Genomic DNA, 20,889 nt, shown 5'->3' on the forward strand with positions numbered 1-20,889 from the left:
GGCGAAGGTGGTAAATGGCACATTGGCCTTCATAGCGAGATGATTTGAGTATAGGAGCAGGGAGGTCATACTGTAGTTGTACAGGGCCTTGGTGAGGCCACACCTTGAATATTGTGTACAGTTTTAGTCTCCTAATCTGAGGAAAGACATTCTTGCTATTGGGGGAGTGCAGCAAAGGTTCACCAGATTGATTCCCGGGATGGCAGGACTGACATATGAAGAACGACTGGATCGACTAGGCTTATATTGAATGGAATTTAGATGAATGAGAGGGGACCTCATAGAAACATATAAAATTCTGACAGGATTGGACAGGTTAGATGCAGGAAGAATGTTCCCGATGTTCAGAAAGTCCAGAACCAGGGGTCACAGTCTAAGGATAAGGGGTAAGCCATTTAGGACTGAGATGAGGAGAAACTTCTTCACTCAAAGAATTGTGAACCTGTGGAATTCTCTACCACAGAAAGTTGTTGAGGCCAGTTCGTTAGATATATTCAAAAGGGAGTTAGATGTGGCCCTTACGGCTAAAGGGATCAAGGGGTATGGAGAGAAAACAGGAATGGGGTACTGAAGTTGCATGATCAGCCATGATCATATTGAATGGTGGTGTAGGCTCGAAGGGTCGAATGGCCTACCCTGCACCTATTTTCTATGTTTCTGTGAAATGTTTTCCACAGGAAGAAACCCTTGGTTAGTACAAACAGAGAGATATCAAAAGAATTCTACAAAAAGGCGACTTCGATAAAGGTATAAACAATTACATATGGCCAGAATCGTAAGACAGGTTTAAGGCAGGCTTTGTTTTGAGCTTCGAGACAAAGAACTAGAGGTCTTATTGGATATTAAGTTTTTACAGGAACTTCTATAGGTCAAAATGTCATGTCAATATCCAGGTTCAGGCCTTCCCGAATGCTTTTCCTCCACTTTGCACGGTTTTGGGCCAGGGATTCCCAGGTGTCGGTGGGCATGTTACATTTTTTTTTTTAAAAGGGGGCTTTGAGGGTGTCCTTGAAACATTTCCTCTGCCCACCTGGGGCTCGCTTGCCATGTTGGATCTCCGGGTAGAGTGCTTGTTTTGGGAGTCTTGTGTCAGACATGCGGACGACGTAGCACATCGTCTATGTCTGCCCTTGTTGACAGTAGGCTCCAGAGGTATGGAAAATGGTCCACGTTGTCCAAGGCGTCGTCGTGGATTTTGATAACTGGGTGGGGGGGCAGTGCGGTGTGGTGTGGCGGGCGCAGGTTGGTAGAGGACCTTTGTCTTATGGATATTTAATGTAAGGCCCATCCTCTCATACTTATCGGTGAAGGTGTTGACGATGGCTTGGAGTTCGGCCTCCGAGTGTGCGAAGACTCGAGCATCGTCTGCGTACTGTAATTCGATGACCGAGGATGTGACGACCTTGGATCTGGCCTGGAGGCGGCGGAGGTTGAACAGATTCCTGTTTGTACTGTAATTTAGTTCCACTCCAGCGGGGAGCTTGCTGAGGGTGAGATGGAGCATTGCAGCAAGGAAGATCGAGAAGAGCATTGGTGCGATGACACAGCCTTGCTTGACCCCGGTCCGAACGTAGAATGGGTCTGTGGTCAGGATCACGGTTTGCATGTCATCGTGGAGCAGGCAGAGGATGGTGACAAACTTTTGAGGGCAACCGAATCTGAGGAGGACGCTCCATAATCCCTCACGGTTGACAGTGTCGAAGACTTTTGTGAAGCCAAAGACCATGCACAAGGGTTGGTGCTGTTCCCTGCATTTCTCTTGTATCTGCCGCACGGTGAAGATCATGTCCATTGTGCCTCGTAGTGGGCGGAATCCGCATTGCGATTCTGGGAGGAGCTCTTCAGCCACAGGGAAAAGGCAATTCAAGAGGATTCTTGTGATGACTTTCCTGGTGGTCGACAGCAGGGAGAATCCTCTGTAGTTACCACAATCGGACTCGTCGCCTTTCTTGAAGCTGGTCACGATTACAGTGCCTCTGAGATCTGGCATGATTGCCTCCTTCCAGATGAGAGAGATGAGGTCATGAATCCACGCCAATAGTGCTTCTCCGCCATGGTTTAGTGCTTCGGCGGGGATTCCATCTGCTCCTGATGACTTCTTGTTCTTCAGTTGTCAGATGGCTGGGGTTGTGCTGAGATGGTGACGGGTGGCATGCTGTGGGATAGAGTTGAGAACACTCACGTCGAAGAGAGTCTCGGTTGAGATCCTCAAAGTGCTCCTTCCAGCGGGCACTGACTGCCTCTCTGACCTTGATGAGCACGTCTCCATTCTTGGCCAGTAGTGGGGTAGGGCCTTTTGTGCTTGGGCTGTAGGTTGTCTTAACTGCGTTGAAGAATCCGCGCATGTCGTGGTTGTCAGCTAGCTGCTGGATTTCTTGAGCTTTTTCCAACCACCATCTGTTCTCTAGGTCGCGGGTTTTCTGTTGGACCTCGGCCTTCAGACGTCTGTAGAGCTGCTTTCTTGCTCTCAAGTTGTGTTGTTGCTTCCAGTCCAAGAATTCCTTGCGCTTGCGGCATATTAGCTCCTTGCAATACAAACAAGCGTATGCAGTGGAAGGAGTGTGCGGCAAATCAGACTCCCCACCCACCTTTTCCTTCAACGACTATCTGTCCCACCTGTGACAGAGACTGTAATTCCCATATTGGACTGTTCAATCACTTAAGAACTCACTTTTAGAGTGGAAGTAAGTTTTCCTCAATTTCGAGGGACTGCCTATGATGATGATTAGCTCCTGGATCTCCTGGTCATTCTCATCAAAACAGTCTTGGTGTTTCCTGGTCGGAGGGACCAAGTGTCTCTGCAGGTGCTGATTATGGAAACCTTGAGGGCAGACCAGGCACTGTGGACACTCTGCGTCTCTGGGTCACTGGGAGTCGTCAGATTGGGAGCAAGGCGCTGGCTGAATAGGGCTTTCTTAGTAGGATCTTTAAGTGCTTCGGAGTTGATTTTCCGATGACATTGTTTCTGTTGCCATCACTGTTTTGGGGCAATGTTGATGGTGATGACAGAGCGAATTAGGCGGTGGTCCATCCAGCAGTCGTCAGCTCCAGTCATGACACGGGTGATGCGCACGTCTTTGTGGTCCCTCGCTCGGACGATGACGTAGTCTAGCAGATGCCAGTGCTTGGAGCGAGGGTGTTGCCATGAAGCTTTACATTTGTCCTTCTGACTGAACAGGGTGTTGGTTATGATGAGGCCGTGTTTTAAAAGCATTTCGTCAGGAGGAGGGTGCCATTGGAGTTGGCTTTCCCTACCCCCTCTCTGCCGATCACGCCTCCCCAGAGGTCAGTGTCCTTTCCAACTCTGGCGTTGAAGTCGCAGGGAGGATCAGCTTGTCGCTCATTGGGACTCGGGATAGGGATTGTTCGAGGCTGGAGTAGAATTCCGCTTTGGGCTAGTCTGTAGCTTCCAGTGTTGGGATGTATGCGCTGAAGACCATAGCGGACTGGTTCCGGGCTAGGGTGAACCGAAGATTCATGAGGCATTCATTTATCCCGCAGCGGGAGTCTCTGAGATGGCCGACTAACTCGTTTCTTTTTTACAGCAAAGCCAACCCCATGGAGGCGGCATTCTGCTTCTGGTTTGCCTTTCCAGAAGAAGGTATAGCCACCACCTTGTTCTTTGAGCTGGCCTTCCCCTGCCCGTCGCCTCTCGCTTAAGGCGACAATGTCAATGTCGAAGCACCCAAGTTCCCAGGCAACGATAGGAGTGCGGCGTTCCAGTCTGTTACTGTTAGAGTTGTCCATGAAGGTCCTGACGTTCCAGGTCCCGAACTTCATCTTAAAGTGTGGAAGATGCTTGTGCCTGAATTCTTTTAATGTGGGGTGGCTGCTGCACATCAGCTACCACAAGGGCTTGACAGAGCTAGGTCTTGGTCCAGTGGCAAGGGTATCCAAGACGACTGGAAACCAGGCCCTGCTGTATGGACCTCGTTCATTCACACGCATACTCCTACTGTCTTCCTTCCTCCTTCCTGCAGGGCCATTGGGTTTCGTCGGACGCAATGGCAGTCTCACACTGTTGGCCCGTGCTGCGCTGCTCCTGGGCCATGACCCTGCTGTTGGTTTATGCTGTGCCGCTCCTGGGCAACGGCCCTGCTGCTGGTTCACACTGTGCCGCTCCTGGGCCACAACCCCGCTGCTGGTCTGCGCTGCGCTGCTCTTGGGCCACAGCCCCGCTGTTCGCCATTTCCAACTGTCCTCTGACCTCCCACCTCTGTACTCCGATCTCCTGCTGTCCTCCAATCTCTTCTGGACCCCGATTCCGCCGCTGGGCTCGACCTCGCACCAAGAGACGTCAACCAATCTGCTACCTGGGATGCCGTGATGTCCTGTTTGTCAACCGTTTTGCCTTCGTTACACTCTCAAGCTGGCTCGCGCTGCTCCCTACGGTGGCTAGTGTTATGTATGTAATCTTTAGCAAACTTTATCACACCACCACCAGAGGGCCTACCTGTTGGAGTCCCAAGGGATCCCAGCATCCCTTGGGAGCACTGTATATAAGCAGGTCTCCCATGCTGTACCAACACTCTGGAGTCTAATTAAAGGAACTAAGGTCACACTCATTGCATACAGTACTCAGCTTCATCCTTTATTATGAGCCTAATAATTGGCGACGAGGTAACGAACAACCTCGCGAAAATGCAAAGAACTGTTGGTATCCTGGAGAAATTCTCAGAAGGGGACGATTGGGAGGCCTTCATGGAGAGACTCGACCAATACTTTGTGGCCAACGAGCTGGAAGGGGACGAGAAAGCTGCCAAACGAAGGGCGATCCTCCTTACCGTCTGTGGGGCAACAACCTATGGCCTCATGAAGAATCTTCTAGCTCCGGTGAAACCAACAACCAAATCCTATGAAGAATTGTGTACGCTGGTCCAGGAGCACCTAAATCCGAAGGAAAGCGTTTTGATGGCGAGGTATCGGTTCTACACGTGTCAACAGTCGGAGGGCCAGGAAGTGACGAGCTACGTCGCCGAACTAAGGCATCTTGCAGGACATTGCGAATTCGATGGATTCCTTGAACAAATGCTAAGAGACTTTTTTGTGCTCGGCATTGGCCATGAGGTAATCCTTCGCAAACTATTGACCGAATCTGAGCAAAGCCATAACGATAGCCCAGGCATTTATGTCCACCAGCGATAACACCAAACAAATTTTGCAGCATAAAGAAGTTTCGACTAGTACTGTGCACAAAGTAACGTCGTTTTCAAGGAGGAATATAACATGGCAGAACGTACACGCCGGCTGCTGCACGACCTCAGATGACCCAGAGTCTGCCATCAATTGTTAATGAGAGGCTGTTAACACCTTGTTGGCATTGTGGAGGTGATCGTCGGGCCCATCAATGCCGCTTCAAACACTATGCATGCAACGGCCGCAGAACAATAGGACACCTTCAGCGAATGTGCAGGCGAGCTGCATACCCTGCAAACCACCACGTTGCAGAGGAAGATCGATCCATGGTGGATCAGGCTGAACTAGAGACTCGAACCGAGGAGGCAGAACTATACGGGGTACACACCTTCACCACAAAATGTCGACCGATTATGTTAAAAGTTGAACTGAACGGAATTCCAGTCTCCATGGAACTGGATACGGGTGCGAATCAGTCTATAATGAGCAAAAAGGCCTTCGACAGGCTGTGGTGCAACAAGGCACACAGGCTCAAGCTCAGCCCCATTCACACCAAGCTAAGAACTTACACCAAAGAGCTGATCCCTGTAATTGGCAGCGCAGAAGTAAAAGTCTCCTATGATGGAGCAGTGCACGAACTCCCACTATGGATCGTGCCAGGAGATGGCCCCACATTGTTCGGCAGAAGCTGGCTGCGTAAAATCCGCTGGAACTGGGATGACATCCAATCGATTTCATCTGCCAACGCCTCATGTGCCCAGGTTCTGAGCAGATTCCCATCGTTGTTTGAGCCAGGCATTGGAAGTTTCTCAGGGGCGAAGGTGCAGATCCACTTAGTTCCCGGTACATGACCCATCCACTACAAGGCACGGGCGGTACCGTATATGATGCGACAGAAAGTGGAAATTGAGCTGGACAGGCTGCAGAGAGAAGCCACCATCGCGCCGGTGGAATTCAACGAGTGGGCCAGTCCGATTGTCCCGGTACTCAAAGGTGACGGCACGGTCAGAATTTGTGGGGACTATAAAGTAACGATTAACAGTTTTTCGCTACAGGACCAGTACCCGCTACCCAAGGCAGACGACCTAGTTGCGACCCTGGCTGGAGGATAGACGTTCACCAAGTTGGACCTGACCTCGGCCTACATAACGAAGGAGCTGGAGGAATCATCGAAAGGCCTCACCTGCATCAACACGCACAAAGGTCTGTCTTTCTATAACAGATGCCTGTTTGGGATTCATTCGGCCACGGCAATTTTCCGTGGTTTGCCAGGACGACATACTGGTCACAGGTTGGGACACCACTGAACACTTGAAGAATCTGGAAGAGGTTCTAAGTCGGCTAGATCGCGTGGGACTCAGGTTGAAACGCTCGAAGTGTGTTTTCCTGGCGCCAGAGGTGAGTTCTTGGGAAGAAGAATCGCAGCAGATGGCATCAGACCCACCGACGCCAAGATGGAGGCTATCAAGAACGTGCCGAGACCACAGAATGTGACGGAGCTGCGGTCGTTCCTGGAACTCAACTATTTCGGTTATTTCCTACCCGGGTTAAGCACCTTGCTAGAACCCTTACATGCGCTACTGCGCAAGGGAGACGACTGGGTATGGGGTAATTCACAAGAGGCTGCCTTTGAGAAAACCAGGAATCTGTTGTGTTCAAACAAACTGCTTGTTCTGTATAACCCATGTAAACGATTAGTGTTAGCTTGTGATGCGTCGTCATACGGGGTCGGGTGGGTGTTAAAACAGGCTAACGAATCGGAGATTTTGCCACCGGTTGCCTATGCGCCCAGGAGTCTGTCCAAGGCCGAAAGGGCCTACAGCATGATTGAAAAAGAAGCTCTGGCGTGTGTTTACGGGGTGAAAAAAATGCACCAGTATTTGTTTGGTCTCAAGTTTTGTAAATCCCTGGATTCTTTTACCTCAATCTGGTTCAGTAAAATTACTGAGTCGAATACCTCTTGTGCTTTGAACAAAGCAGTCTTTATTACCGGCCAGTAAGACCTATCAGACAGAAGATATACTCTCTGGATAGAGCGTACACACTCCCTACGGATAGGTGAAGTTACATCGTAAAGCGTCAACAGTTATACAGTTTTGAAATCAGATAACAAAATACAATTAGATTGACATTCTAACTCAGCCACTCATTAGTCAATCTATATGAGATGTTTTTTATGAAAGCTCAAGCATTGCCTCTAAATGTTTCAATCTAGTGGTGTGACTATTAACTGAGACCTTGCAATTCTGCAGATTTATTTCATGTTACAATTAGATGTTATTGGCAGGATTAGTGACTTGAAACCTTGAGAAAGACTGTTAGCTATGCTGATGTTGCACTATTTGCAATCTGACATTCTCCCAGCTATTCTTCCATGGCTTATACATTTTCATATATCCCGTTTACTTTACTGTCCTTAATTCCATATATTCTGTCCAGATATCCACAGTTTGAGCTAGAAACTGACCATAAGCCGCTCATATTGCTATTCTCAGAGAGCAAAGGGATTAACACCAATGCCTCTGCCCGCATCCAAAAAAGGGTACTCACGCTGTTGGCATACAACTATGTAATCCGCCACAGACCGGACACAGAAAACTGCACTGATGCTCTCAGTCGGCTACCATTGCCCACCACCGGCGTGGAAATGGCACAGCCTGCAAACTTGCACATGGTGATGGATGCATTCGAAAACGAAAAGTCACCCATTACGGCCCGTCAGATCAGGACCTGGACCAGCCAGGATCCTTTACTGTCCCTGGTAAAAAAAAACTGTGTCCTCCATGGGAGCTGGTCCAGCATCCCGGTGGAGATGCAGGAAGAGATCAAGCCATTCCACAGGCGCAAAGATGAAATGTCCTTACAGGCGGACTATCTTTTGTGGGGCAATCGCATGGTCTTGCCCAAGAAAGGCAGAGAAACGTTAATACTCGACCTTCACAACAACACCCAGGCATAGTAATGATGAAAGCCATAGCCAGATCCCATGTGTGGTGGCCCGGCATTGACTCAAATTTAGTCATGCGTGCGCCAGTGCAACACTTGCTCTCAACTGAGCAATGCACCCAGAGAGGCACCGCTAAGTTTGTGGTCATGGCCCTCCAAACCGTGGTCTAGGATCCACGTTGACTCTGCGGGCCTATTTCTAGGAAAAATTTTCTTGGTTGTTGTGGATGCTTATTCAAAATGGATTGAATGTGTAATAATGTCTGTAAGCACGTCCACCGCCACCATCAAAAGCCTATGAGCCATGTTTGTCACACATGGCCTGCCTGACTTCCTCGTCAGCGACAATGGGCCGTGCTTCACCAGTGCTGAATTCAAGGAATTCATGACCCGCAATGGGATCAAGCACGTCACATCTGCCCCGTTCAAGCCCGCATCCAACGGCCAGGCAGAACGGGCAGTTCAAACCATCAAGCAAAGCTTGAAACGCGTGTCGGTAGGCTTCCTGCAGACCTGACTGTCTTGAGTCCTGCTCAGCTACCACACCAGACCCCAGCCGAGCTGCTCATGAAAAGGGTGCTCAAAACAAGGCTCTCTCTTGTCCACCCTGATCTCCATGATCACGTCGAGGGCAGGCGGCATCAACAAAGCATGTACCATGATCACGCAAACTTGTCACGCGATATTGAGGTCAATGACCCTGTGTTTGTACTCAATTATGGACATGGTCCCAAATGGCTTGCTGGCACGGTCATAGCCAAAGAAGGGATTAGGGTGTTTCAGATCAAATTGGCCAATGGACTAACATGCAGAAAGCATTTGAACCAAACCAAGATGCAGTTCCCTAACAGCTACGAGCAACCTGAAGAGGACACCACCAACTTCGACCATCCAACACACACACAAGTGGCAACCGACATCACGGTTGACCACGAAGCCAAACTCACCATCCCCAGTAGCCCGGCAAGGCCAGATGCCCAGTGAAGAACCAACCAACTCACCCACACCTGCATTTGTACCGAGACGATCGACAAGGGAGTGAAAAGCCCCAGATCGTCTCACCCTGTAAATAAGTGTACTATTGACTTTATGAGGGAGTGATGTTATGTATGTAACCATTGGTAACCTGTATCACGCCACCATCAGAGGGCCTACCTGTTGGAGTCCCAAGGGATCTCAGCATTCCTTGGGAGCACTGTATATAAGCAGGCCTCCCACGCTGTACCAACACTCTGGAGTCTAATTAAAGGAGCTAAGATCACACTTACTCATTTCATAAAGTATTCAGCTTCATCCTTTATTATGAGCATAATAGCTAGCTCCTGCCGACACCATGCTGGGTCCTGGGGCTGTCTTCCTTTATACCTCCTGCTCCACTGCTGCTTCCCCTCAGGTCGGCTCCTGCCGATGGAGATTCTAACACACTACAGTCCTGAGCCCCTACAAATTGCTGAAAGTCATCGTTTTGGAACACAAAATCAATTAAACGACGAGGGTATCAGTGAGAACATTGTAGCTTTAAAGAAGCTATCCCTTAACTATCATTTCGGAAACTTTCAGGACTGAGCATTGCGTGACCGGTTTGTTTGTGGGTGGAAAAATGAAGGAAGCAGAAGGAAATTGTTGACAATCCCCAACTTGACTTTTGATTTAGCTTGTCAGACAGCTATATCAATGGATATGGTTGACCAATACTCCCGAGAATTTTGTGCCATTTCCAGTTGTCAGACAACCGAGGTGAAAATCGGCTGCAGGCTAAAAGTAAAAGGCAGTTGGGCCTCAAGTCCTCAGCAACTGGCCGCGGAACCAGTGCATTGAAGTCATGCCATCAGTGCCTGGGACAATACATTGCTCAAAGCTGTCCATATGTGAAGGCATATGGGCATCTTACGAAGGCATGCCAACTGAAGAGTAAACCGACTTTCAATGCAGGAAGTAGAAATTGTCAGACACTACACAGCATTGAAGAGAAACAACAGGGCGAGCAGGTTCTGGAGATACATGTCATCAGGAGCATGAAGGTATCTTAACAGCAATTCATGAAGTATCATCATCCAAGTAGACATTGCAGGAACCAGGATAACCATGGAAATCAACATTGGTGCATCTGTGAGCAAAGTACCAAAATCTCTGTATCTCGACATGTTGCGCGATTTTTGACTGGAGAAATCGAAGGTAGAGCTGCAAGGTTACTCAGGAGAACAAATCCCTGTTGTAGGAAGTATCACCATACCAGTGAAATACAAGGATCAGTTTCAGAGCTTGCCTCTCATAGTAGTGGCAGGAGATAAGCCTGACTTGATGGGTAGAAATTGGTTGGGATCACTGAAGCTGGATTGGAATGAGATTGTGTGTGGAAACGAAAGTTGTATCGAAAGATGAAGTCATCAAGCAGTATCCGAAGGTGTTCTGCAAAACAGGCAGTCCGATCCAAAACTTCAAGGCGAGTGCCAAGAGTGCAGAAGGACGCAAGACCAGTTTACTGCAAACCACGTCCCATACCATACGCACTCAGTGAGAAAGTTGAACAAGAGCAAAAAGACTAGAAGCTGAGAACATTATCTCTGAGGTAGATCTGAGTATTTGTGCTTCATCCTTTGTTGTTGTACCTACATCAGATGGTAAGGTAAGGTAAGGTTGTGTGGTGATTATAAAGTAACCGTAAACCAGGTTCTAGAGTGTAATCTACCAAATCTACATTGCCAAATGTAGAAGATTAGTTCACAACGCAGACAGTTGGGCAAGATCTTTTCAAAGTTAGATCTAACAAACACCTACCTACAATTTGAGTTTGAAGAGTCCAAGTCATGCTTGACTATAAATACTCATCTAGGCCTATATTAGTTTAATAGGCTACCATTTGGAGTACCTTCCGCCCCCAGATTTTGCAAGGGATTGAAGGGGTAGTGTGCTATTTAGATGACATACTCATTTCAGCACCAAACAGGCAAATCAATGATAAGGTGTTGAATGAAGTGTTCAAACAGCTAGAGAAGCACAAAGTACGAGTGACTGTTCACAAGTGTGAAATATCTCAGAACTCAGTGGAGTACTTGGGGCACAGAGTAGACATAGATGGTTTACGGGGAAAGCTGGATGCAATCAGAAATGCACCCACTCCCAAGAATGTCACTGAACTTCGATCATTATCTTTTGAATTATTATGGGAAGTTCTTACCAAATTTGGCTACAGCGTTACATCCATCGAATGAGCTGTTGAAAAAACAGATTCGTTAGAAATGGTCAGAAGAATGTGATACAACATTCAAAGAGTGTAAAAGCCAGTTAGTAGAGAATACCATATCACTGTGTCATATGTAAGGAGATCAAGCTTGCATGTGACGCCTCTCCGTATGGAGTTGGGGCAGTGATCTTTTGTACTAGATAGTGAGGAGGAAAGACCAATTGCTTTTGCTTCACGCACTCAGTGCCAGAGAGTGGAATTATACGCAGATCGAAAGGGAAGCTTTGGCATTGATTTTTGGGGTTAGGAAGTTTCACATACTTGTTTGGTCGCAAGTTTACTTTTACTGACTTTAAGCTATCCTCCATGCAAAGCCCTCAGTTCGAACCTTAACTGCAGCCCGAATGCAGAGATTGACTTTGATTTTGTCAGCAAATATGACATTGAGTATAGATGATCAGCTGATCACAGTAATGCTTATGTTGTGTCTAGGTTGCCATCCCCATCACAAGTTACACCCAATAGGGAAGAAGTGTTCTATTTTTCATACATTGATGAGCTGCCAGTCACAGCTGAAGAGATTGGTAGAGCAATCAAACGTGACCCAGTTATGTCAAAGGTGTATGATTACATAGCAAATGGATGGCCAAACCAGGTATCAGAGGAAGATATTCATCCATACTTCATTCATAGGAATGAATTGTCAGTGGATAAAGAATTGTATCATGTGGTTATTCCAAATAAGTTCAGGTCCAAATTGTTAGGTGATCTTCATGACCAGCATCTGGGAATGTGCTTGACCAAGAGTTTTGCATGCAGTTACTTATGGTAGCCAGGTTTAGATAAAGATATACAGTACATCGTCAGTCAGTGTACAAGACATCAATTGGTAAGCAAGAAACCACCATCAGTACCATTACAGCCATGGAAATGGCCTCCCAGGGTGTGGCGAAGGTTACATGTAGATTTTGCTGAGCTAGAAGGACAGCAATTGTTCATAGTTATAAACAGTCAAAGTGGATAGAGGTGTTTCCAATGCAGAAAATAACAAGTAAACAATTTGCGAAGATTGTTTTCTTCATATGGCATCCCAGAAGAAAGTGTGTCTGATAATGGGCCGCAATTTTGTTGAGAAGAATTTGCACAGTTCGTGAAGAGAAACGATGTGAAACATACCAAAGTTCTACCATACCACCTTGCTTCAAATGGTGCAGCAGAACGCACAGTACAAATTGTAAAACGTGCCCTCATCAAGCAATTGTTGGTCCAACTCCAAAGAAACATCAGTTGTCGGATCACAAATTGGCAGATTTTCTGATTACTTACTTTTGATACTCCTCATACCACTACTAGTAGAATACCAGCAGAGTTGTTTCTCAAACGACAGCCACGAACCAAATTCTCATTGTTAAAGCCAAACTTGACATAGTCAATAGAAGAGAAACTATCAAGGCAGAATGAGAGTCATGATAGAGGTAGAATAAGAGAGAGAAGTGTGAAATTGAATCAGAAGGTTAGAGTGAAGAACCATCACCGTAAATGGTTAAAGTGGTTACCAGGAAGAGTAGTGAAGATATGTGGCTCTCGCACATATTTGTTCAAGATGTTTGATCATGGAAAGTTTAGGTTTGTTCACATTGATCATATTTTACCTACAGATGTGGAAGGAGTTGAAAGTTGGAATGATTCGATTGTTTCTGATGAGTCAGATAGTCTTGTTACAAGTAGAGTACCAGTAGCAAATCCTACATCAAATGTACTAGAAACAAGTCCAAGAGAAAGCCAGAATTTAAGTCCGACTCAGGCAGACAAACAGTCTAAAGTTGTAGAAAGTCCAAATGTAGATCAAGGTCAGCCCTTGGAGAAAAATTCTCCTCAGGCTCAGCCTAGAATGAGTCTAAGTTCTGTTCAAGAATGAAAGAGGTATCCTCTTCGAAACAGAAAATTAGTGGTTAAGTTTGATTTGTAAATATAGAAAAATAAGTTATTGGGCCTGAAATTCCGGTCTCACCGGGTCCATACAGAGTGTACACGGACCCGGGGAGGCATCGCAAAAGCCAGCTTTCGGCGCGTGATGAACATGTGTCGAAAACCAGCTTTTCCGATCTGACAAGTTCTGGGAGAAGGATATTAGCATGGGTGAGATTGCGCTATTTGCCCATCTCTTGCCCATTGAATGTCCTTAAAACTCTTGCACCTGGTAAAAGCAGGCGCATAGCCTACTTTTACCAGTGAGAGAGTTTTAAAACATAAAAAACAAATAAAAAATCAAATTTAACACATTGTTAAAAACCCTGCCCACTAAGGTAAGTTTATTTTAAATCCTAATTACAAAACTTTAAAAAAAATCAAAAAAAAATATTTTTTTCTAACACGTTTATTAACTTTAATTTAAAGTTGCTACCATCTGTCCATGACAGTATTGGTAGCAGTAACCACCATACAGTCCTTATGGTGACAAAGTCCAGTCTTCACACTGAGGACACCTGCCACCGTGCTAAATGGGATAGATTCAGAACAGATCCAGCAGCTCAAAACTGGGCATCCATGAGGTGCTGTGAGCCATCAGCATCAGCAGAATTGTATTCCACCACAATCTGTAAACTTGTGGCCTGGCATATCCCTCAGTCTACCATTATCAAGTTTGGTGAGCAACCCTGGTTTAATGAAGAGCGTAAAAGAGGAGCAGCACCAGGCATACCTTAAAATGAGGTGCCAACCTGGGGAACTTGCAACACAGGACTACATGCATGCTAAACAATGGAAGCAGCATGCTAGACAGAGCTAAGCGATCCCATAACCAACGGATCAGATCAAAGCTCTGCAGTCCAGCCACATCCAGTCGTGAATGGTGGTGGACCATTAAACAACTGATAGGAGGAGGAGGAAGCTCCATGAATATCCCCATCCTCAATGGTGGCTGAAGCGTTTGCAACCATCTTCATCCAGAAGTGGATGATCCATTTTGGCCTCCTCCTGAGGTCCTCACCATCACAAAAGCCATTCTTCAGCCAATTTGATTCATTCCACGTGATAAACGGCTGAGCGCACTGGATACAACTTGGGCTATGAGCCCCGACAATATCCTGGCTGTTGTGCTAAAGACCTGTTCTCTAGAACTAGCCACTCCTCTAGCTAAGCTGTTCCAGTACAGTTAAACACTGGCATCTACCAGACAATGTGGAAAACTGCCCGAGTATGACCCGTCCACAAAAAACACAACAAATCCAATCCAGCCAATTACCGCCTCATCAGCATACTCTCAATCATCAGCAAAGTGATGGAAGGTGTCATCGACTTTCAAGCAGCACTTACTCACCAATAACCCGCTCACCGATCTCAGTTTGGTTTCCACCAGGACCACTCGGCTCCAGACCTCATTACAGCCTGGGTCCAAACATGGACGAAAGAGCTGAATTCCAGAGGGGAGAATGAGAGTGACTGCCCTTGACATCAAGGCAGCATTTAACCGAGTGTGGCATTAAGGAGCCCGAGTAAAATTGATGTCAATGGGAATCAGGGGAAAGACTCTCCACTGGCTGGTTGAAGATGGTTGTGGTTGTTGGAGGCCAATCATCTCAGCCCCGGACATCACTGCAGGAGTTCCTCAGGGCAGTGCCCAACCATCTTCAGCTGCTTCATCAAGGACCTTCCCTCCATCATAAGGTCAGAAGTGGGGATATTCGCTGATAATTGCAATGTTCAGTTCCATTCACAACTCCTCAGATAATGAGAACATTCAGGCTTGGGCTGATAAGTGGCAAGTAACATTTGTGGCACACAAGTGTCAGGCAATGACTAACTCCAACAAGAGTGCATCCAACCACTATCCCTTGACATTCAAGGGCATTACCATCGCTGAATCCCCCACCATCAACTTCCTGAGGGGCACTATTGACCAGAAACTTAACTGGACTAGCCACATAAATATTGTGGCTACAAGAGCAGGTCAGAGGCTGGGTATTCTGCAGCAAGTGTCTCACCTCCTGACTCCCCAAAGCCTTTCCACCATCTACAAGGTACAAGTCAGGAGTGTGATGGAATACTCTCCACTTGCCTGGTTGAATGCAGCTCCAACAACGCTCGAAGCTTGACACTATCCAGGACAAAGCACCCCGCGCTTGATTGGCACTCCCTCCACCACCGGCACAAAGTAGCTGCAGTATGTATCATCTACAAGATGCACTGCAGCAACTCGCCATGGCTTCTTCGACAGGACCTCCCAAACCCGTGACCTCTACCACTCTACCACCTAGGAGAAGGACAGCAGGTGCATGGGAACACCATCACCTCCAAGACACACCATCCTGACTTGGAAATATATTGCCGTTCCTTCAGTCACTGGGTCAAATTCTTGGAACTCCCTCCCTAAAAGCACTATGGGAGCTCCTTCACCACGCAGACTGCAGCGGTTCAAGGTGGCAACTCACCACCACCACCTTCTTAAAGGCAATTAGGCATAGGCAATAAATGCTGGCTTTGCCAGTGACACCCAGGAACAAATAAAATAAAAAATCCTGTACACCTTACCAGGGAAGAGGTTAGTTTCTTCCAATAATATATTTTTTTATAAAAAAAGCCAGTCATTTGTAATACACAACACATTCCGACCAATAGAAAATACGTCCGCACAAGTCAGGATACAGATATCTGTAATCTAGGACTTGGAAATTTAACCCTACCAGTCCTGAGATGCGGTGCCCAAAACGTAACGCGGTATTCCAGATGGGGTCTGATGAAGCATCACTTCCTCACATCTGAATTCTAACCTCCTTGAGATAAATACCAACATTTCATTAGCCTTTTTGATTACTTCTTGTACCTGTGTACTAGCTTTGTGATTTGTGCTAACAAAATATCTAAATCCCATTGCTAATCCACAGCACCCAGTCTTTCAACATGAAGAAAATATTCCAATTTGTCTCTCAGATCCAAAGTGGTTAGCCTCACACTGAACTCAATTTGCTATAGTTTTGCACACTCAGTCTATGTCCCCTTGCAACTTCCTGTTGGCATCCACATAAACTTACTGTGTCCCCCCAACAGTGTCATCTGTAAACTTGGATATACATCTCCATCTCTATCCAAGTCATTGATATAGATGGTGAAAAGCTGAGGCCCCAGGACAGATACCCTGGGGACCACCACGTCACATCCCGGAGAACTAACTGTTTATCCCTACTCTGTGCCTCCTACGTCCCAACCAATTGCCTCCGCATGTCACAAGGTTACCTCCAATTTTGTGCACTCTCAATTTTACTAATAATCTCTGTGGAACCTCATCAAATGCCTTCTAGTAGTCCATATAGACAACATCTGGAAACTCCCGTATCCACCATGCTAGTAACTACCTCAAAAAAATCAACTTAATTAGACATGACCCAACCTTTACAAATCTATATAGAGTTCAAGTTTCAGCCTGAGTTGCTCCTATTTTTTTGGAGCAACTGATTTAGAATGGAGTATCTTAGAAATTGCAATTCTCGGCATTTAGTTTGCTCCAGTTCGAGTCAGTTAGAACAGTTTCATTTTGGAACAGATTTTTTTTTTCAATAGGGGACGTGTCCGGCCACTTACTCCTGTTTTGAAAGTTTAGGCAGTGAAAACTTAATCCAAAGTAACTTAGAATGGAGCAAGTGTAGATTTTTGTGCGCTCAGAAAAACCTTGCCTACACTTTACAAATCAGGCGTAGGTTACAAATCAGGCGTAGGGAACGAGGTGGGGGGGGGGGGGGAGGGAAGCATTCAACAGTCTTATACAAATAAAGAGCCAGCCTGACTAAAAAATTATAAACAAAGCAAAGACAAAATATTGAATATTCCTACCTGTGAGAAGCAGCAGCAGCCTTCGAGCTGCGGTGCTTCAGGCAAGCTTTCCATGTGGGAGACAGGGGCGGCGTCAGTGACTCGATGGCAGTCCAACAACAACAGCAGCCCAACAACAACAAGCAACCTTCGAGCTGCGTTGCTTCAGGCAGGCCTTCCTTCCATGTAGGAGACAGGGGCGGCGTCAGTGGCTCGACGGCAGCCGAAGACACAGCAGCCTTCAAGCTGTGAGGGAAGCTGAGGCCATTCGGCCATGGGATAGGGGCGGCGGCAGTGGCTGACGGCGGCCGAAGACACAGCAAGCAGCCTTCGAGCTGCAAGGGAGACTGAGGCCATTCAACCACGGGATAGGGGCGTCGGCAGTGGCTGACGGCGGCTGAAGACACAGCAAGCAACCTTCGAACTGCGAGGGAGACTGAGGCCATTTGGCCAGGGACAGGGAGAGGCAAGCCAGATAGCCAGGTTGAAACTTATATTTGCAGAATGGGTGCTGCATTGTCAACACCACGGATTATGCAATGGTTCGCCATCAATTCACTGCATAGGAGAGAATTGATTAGAGCTCAACGCACCAGGAACGTCATAGCCTGTAGGCTGATGGGTAGGAGACCTTACCCACATTGACAATATCGAGCCAGGCGCTTGTACCTGGACATGAGCGAGGCTGATTGTGTCAAAAGGCTGCGTTTCCAGAGAGAAGTTGTCGCTGAGATCTGTGATATGCCGAGAGCAGATTTGCAGCCCAGAAGCAGAACGCCAACTGCCTTGTCTGTTGAAGTGAAGGTAACAGCTGCACTTGCCTTCTATGCCTCGGGATCGTTTCAGGCTACAACTGGAGATGTGTGCGCCATCTCTCGACATGCAATACATGCCTGCGTTTACCAGGTCACAGCTGCATTGTATGTACGGAGGAATGACTTCATCAATTTCCCAATGACCGCACAAGCGATCCATGAGAGGGCTGTGGGCTTCTTCAGGATTGCCGACTTCCCAAAAGTACAGGGCTGCATTAATTGTACCCACATAGCCTTGCGAGCACCTGTGGAGGATTCCGAGCAGTACGGGAATAGAAAAGGTTTCCACTCCATCAATGTGCAGCTCATGTGCGACGACAAGCAGCGCATCATGTCAGTTGATGCGAGATACCCTGGCAGCACCCATGATGTGTTCATCCTACGCAACAGCGTTATATCTGACATGTTTGAGCAACAGCCAGAAGGGCAGAGTTGGCTACTGTGAGACAAAAGGGTACGGCCTGACCACCTGGCTCATGACATGGACAGAGCTGACCGTCAATACAACATGGCGCACATTGCGACGTGCAGCATCATTGAGAGGACCATTGGCATATTGAAACAGTGTTTTCGATGCCTGGACCATTCCGGAAGCCGCTTGCAATACTCTCCTCAGATTGTCGGTCACTTCACTGTTGTGTGCTGCATGCTCCTTAACTTAGCGATCATGAGGCAGAAGGAGCTGGTAGTGGAACCAGAAGACCCACGAGGATCCAGTGCATGATGATAGTATTACGGAAGAGCAGGATGTGGATGATGACGACGAGCAGGAAAGCATGCAAGTGACTGATGCCGGAGCGCGAGGTTGGAGGAGGGCCGTCCATCGTGCTCCTTAAACGATTGCTCGAGCCCTGCACCAGCAGCTCATCCGTGAACGCTTCAACTACTGATGCCCGAGGGCTCTGCAACCACTGTTGCGCATGGACATGTTTATTCTTGAGTTGTTCCTACGTTGTGTTGTGTTAATGGAAGATGAATCAGTTTTAATGAAAAAATATTTTATTGAAAAGTTATCACTGTAATAAAATATTTGTTGTATCAAACTTTACTTTTTAATATGATTCTTGAAGATCACTTAAAAACTTTAAGATCACTTATAAACTTGTAAAGTTACAAAAGTTACAAAACAATTTCAATGTGAAAAATCTTACAATCACTTAAACTTCAAGATCACTTTTTAGATGCAAAATTAAATAAGTTACAAAATGTGAGAGCATTTACACTATAAGATCACTTAAAAACCCTAAGATCACTTATAAGTTGTAAAGTTACAAAACTTACAAAACAATTTCAATGTGGAAAACGCTACTACAGCTACATCAAGAACAAGAACAAAAGCAGCAAAGAAAGGCTGCAACCATCTCTCATCCACATCTCTGAATGTTCACTTTTTCACGGGGGTATCATTGATTGCAGGGCTCTGTGCCCTTATTGCAGCAGCTATCTCCATGAGGGCCTGTGCCGTCGCTTGCACTCCCTCGGACATTCCCTCCCTAAGTTCCCGTGTCATTACTGCTATTTCTCCCGTCAGGACCGTCACCTCTTTACCCACTGCACTGACGCTACCAATGAGTGATCGGGTAAGCTCATTGATGTCCATACCCAATGCCACAACCTGAGCCGCATCTGTTGCATGCTGCATCTCAGGAGAGCGTGTCTCCAATCTCCTCCTCCTCTGCCTGGGTCAGCCTCGTGGCACCACTACACTGGGAGGCGCGGGCACGGACGGTGGGATGCTCGGTTTTCCAAACGGCACCACGACACAGGGAGGCGCAGGCTGGGATGGCGGGACGCTCTGTGTTCCAGACGGCAGTACTAGAGAGGCGCGGGCTGGGACGGTGGGGCGCTCAGTGTTCCAGATGACAGCACTCGAGTGCGAGCCATGGGCTGGGATGGTGGGTGAATGGGTGTATGGGTGTAAACTGCTCCATGATATCACCAGCACCACTGGGACCCGCAACGTCGGAATCAAAACCATGGAAGGTGGAACCAGAACTTATGCGAGTGGAAAGCGCAGGCTCGGACGGTGGTGCACTGGCTGTAAACTGCTGCATTACACCAGCAGCACCACTGGGACCCGCAACATCGGAATCAAAACCATGGAAGGTGGAACCAGAACCTATTGCAAGGGGTTGAAATTCTGATGCCCCTTAATGGGGGTTCATAAACATTCATTTGGAAGCTGTCTCCTGCAGACATTTCAGTCATCGCCGCCATCATCCAGTCTAGATCGTCCGCATCTGGTTGTATTAGTTCTTGTTCTGTATCTTCAGGATTCTCAAGGTTGGCATCATCATCATCATCATGTTCTGCAAAATACATCAGAACAGTCAAATGTTTAACAGCAAGGGAGGGGGCCGGATGGGTGGCATGAGTACTCTCACACATAGCAGGCCAGGCAGCAGGTTGATTTGAAGGGCCACGATGCATTTTCAGGACTTACCCTCTTCCTCGCGTGCAGGCCCAGCTTGTGCTGTACTGATTGCTTTTCTCCATGTACAACTCATCAAAGCAGCTACTCTCTGTTCCAAGGGTGTCAGTGGATGCAGATTGGGCATGCCTCCTCCTGTTCGAGTTGCTTCCCTTTTGTTGTGGGCCAATTTCTTCTGCAAAGAGTAAAATATAACTTTTTACAGAGTGCGTCTTTCTGCAGGGTGGGACATACAGAGTGTCACATTACAATTACGATTACATTAAAAATGGAAACTATTACTTACACTAACTACTTGACCAAGGTCGTGCCATTTCTTTTTACACTGGCTTCCAGATCTCCTGGTATGCACCACTGCGCAGTAATCTTCAGCAACTTGGTTCCAGCGTTTCTTCATTTCTTTAGAGGACACTTTTATGCGACCTCTGTTGCTGGTATCTAGCTCCTGCCATCTCTGCTCAATGACGTTGACTAATATCTCCACTTCCTCATGAAAGAAATTATTTGTTCTTGGTGGACGTTGTATTGAATTGACACTCTGATTTTTCAAAACAGTGTCCTTAATTTGCACG

This window comes from Pristiophorus japonicus, chromosome 9 (assembly GCF_044704955.1).
Source record: "Pristiophorus japonicus isolate sPriJap1 chromosome 9, sPriJap1.hap1, whole genome shotgun sequence".
Lineage (NCBI taxonomy): Eukaryota > Metazoa > Chordata > Chondrichthyes > Pristiophoridae > Pristiophorus > Pristiophorus japonicus.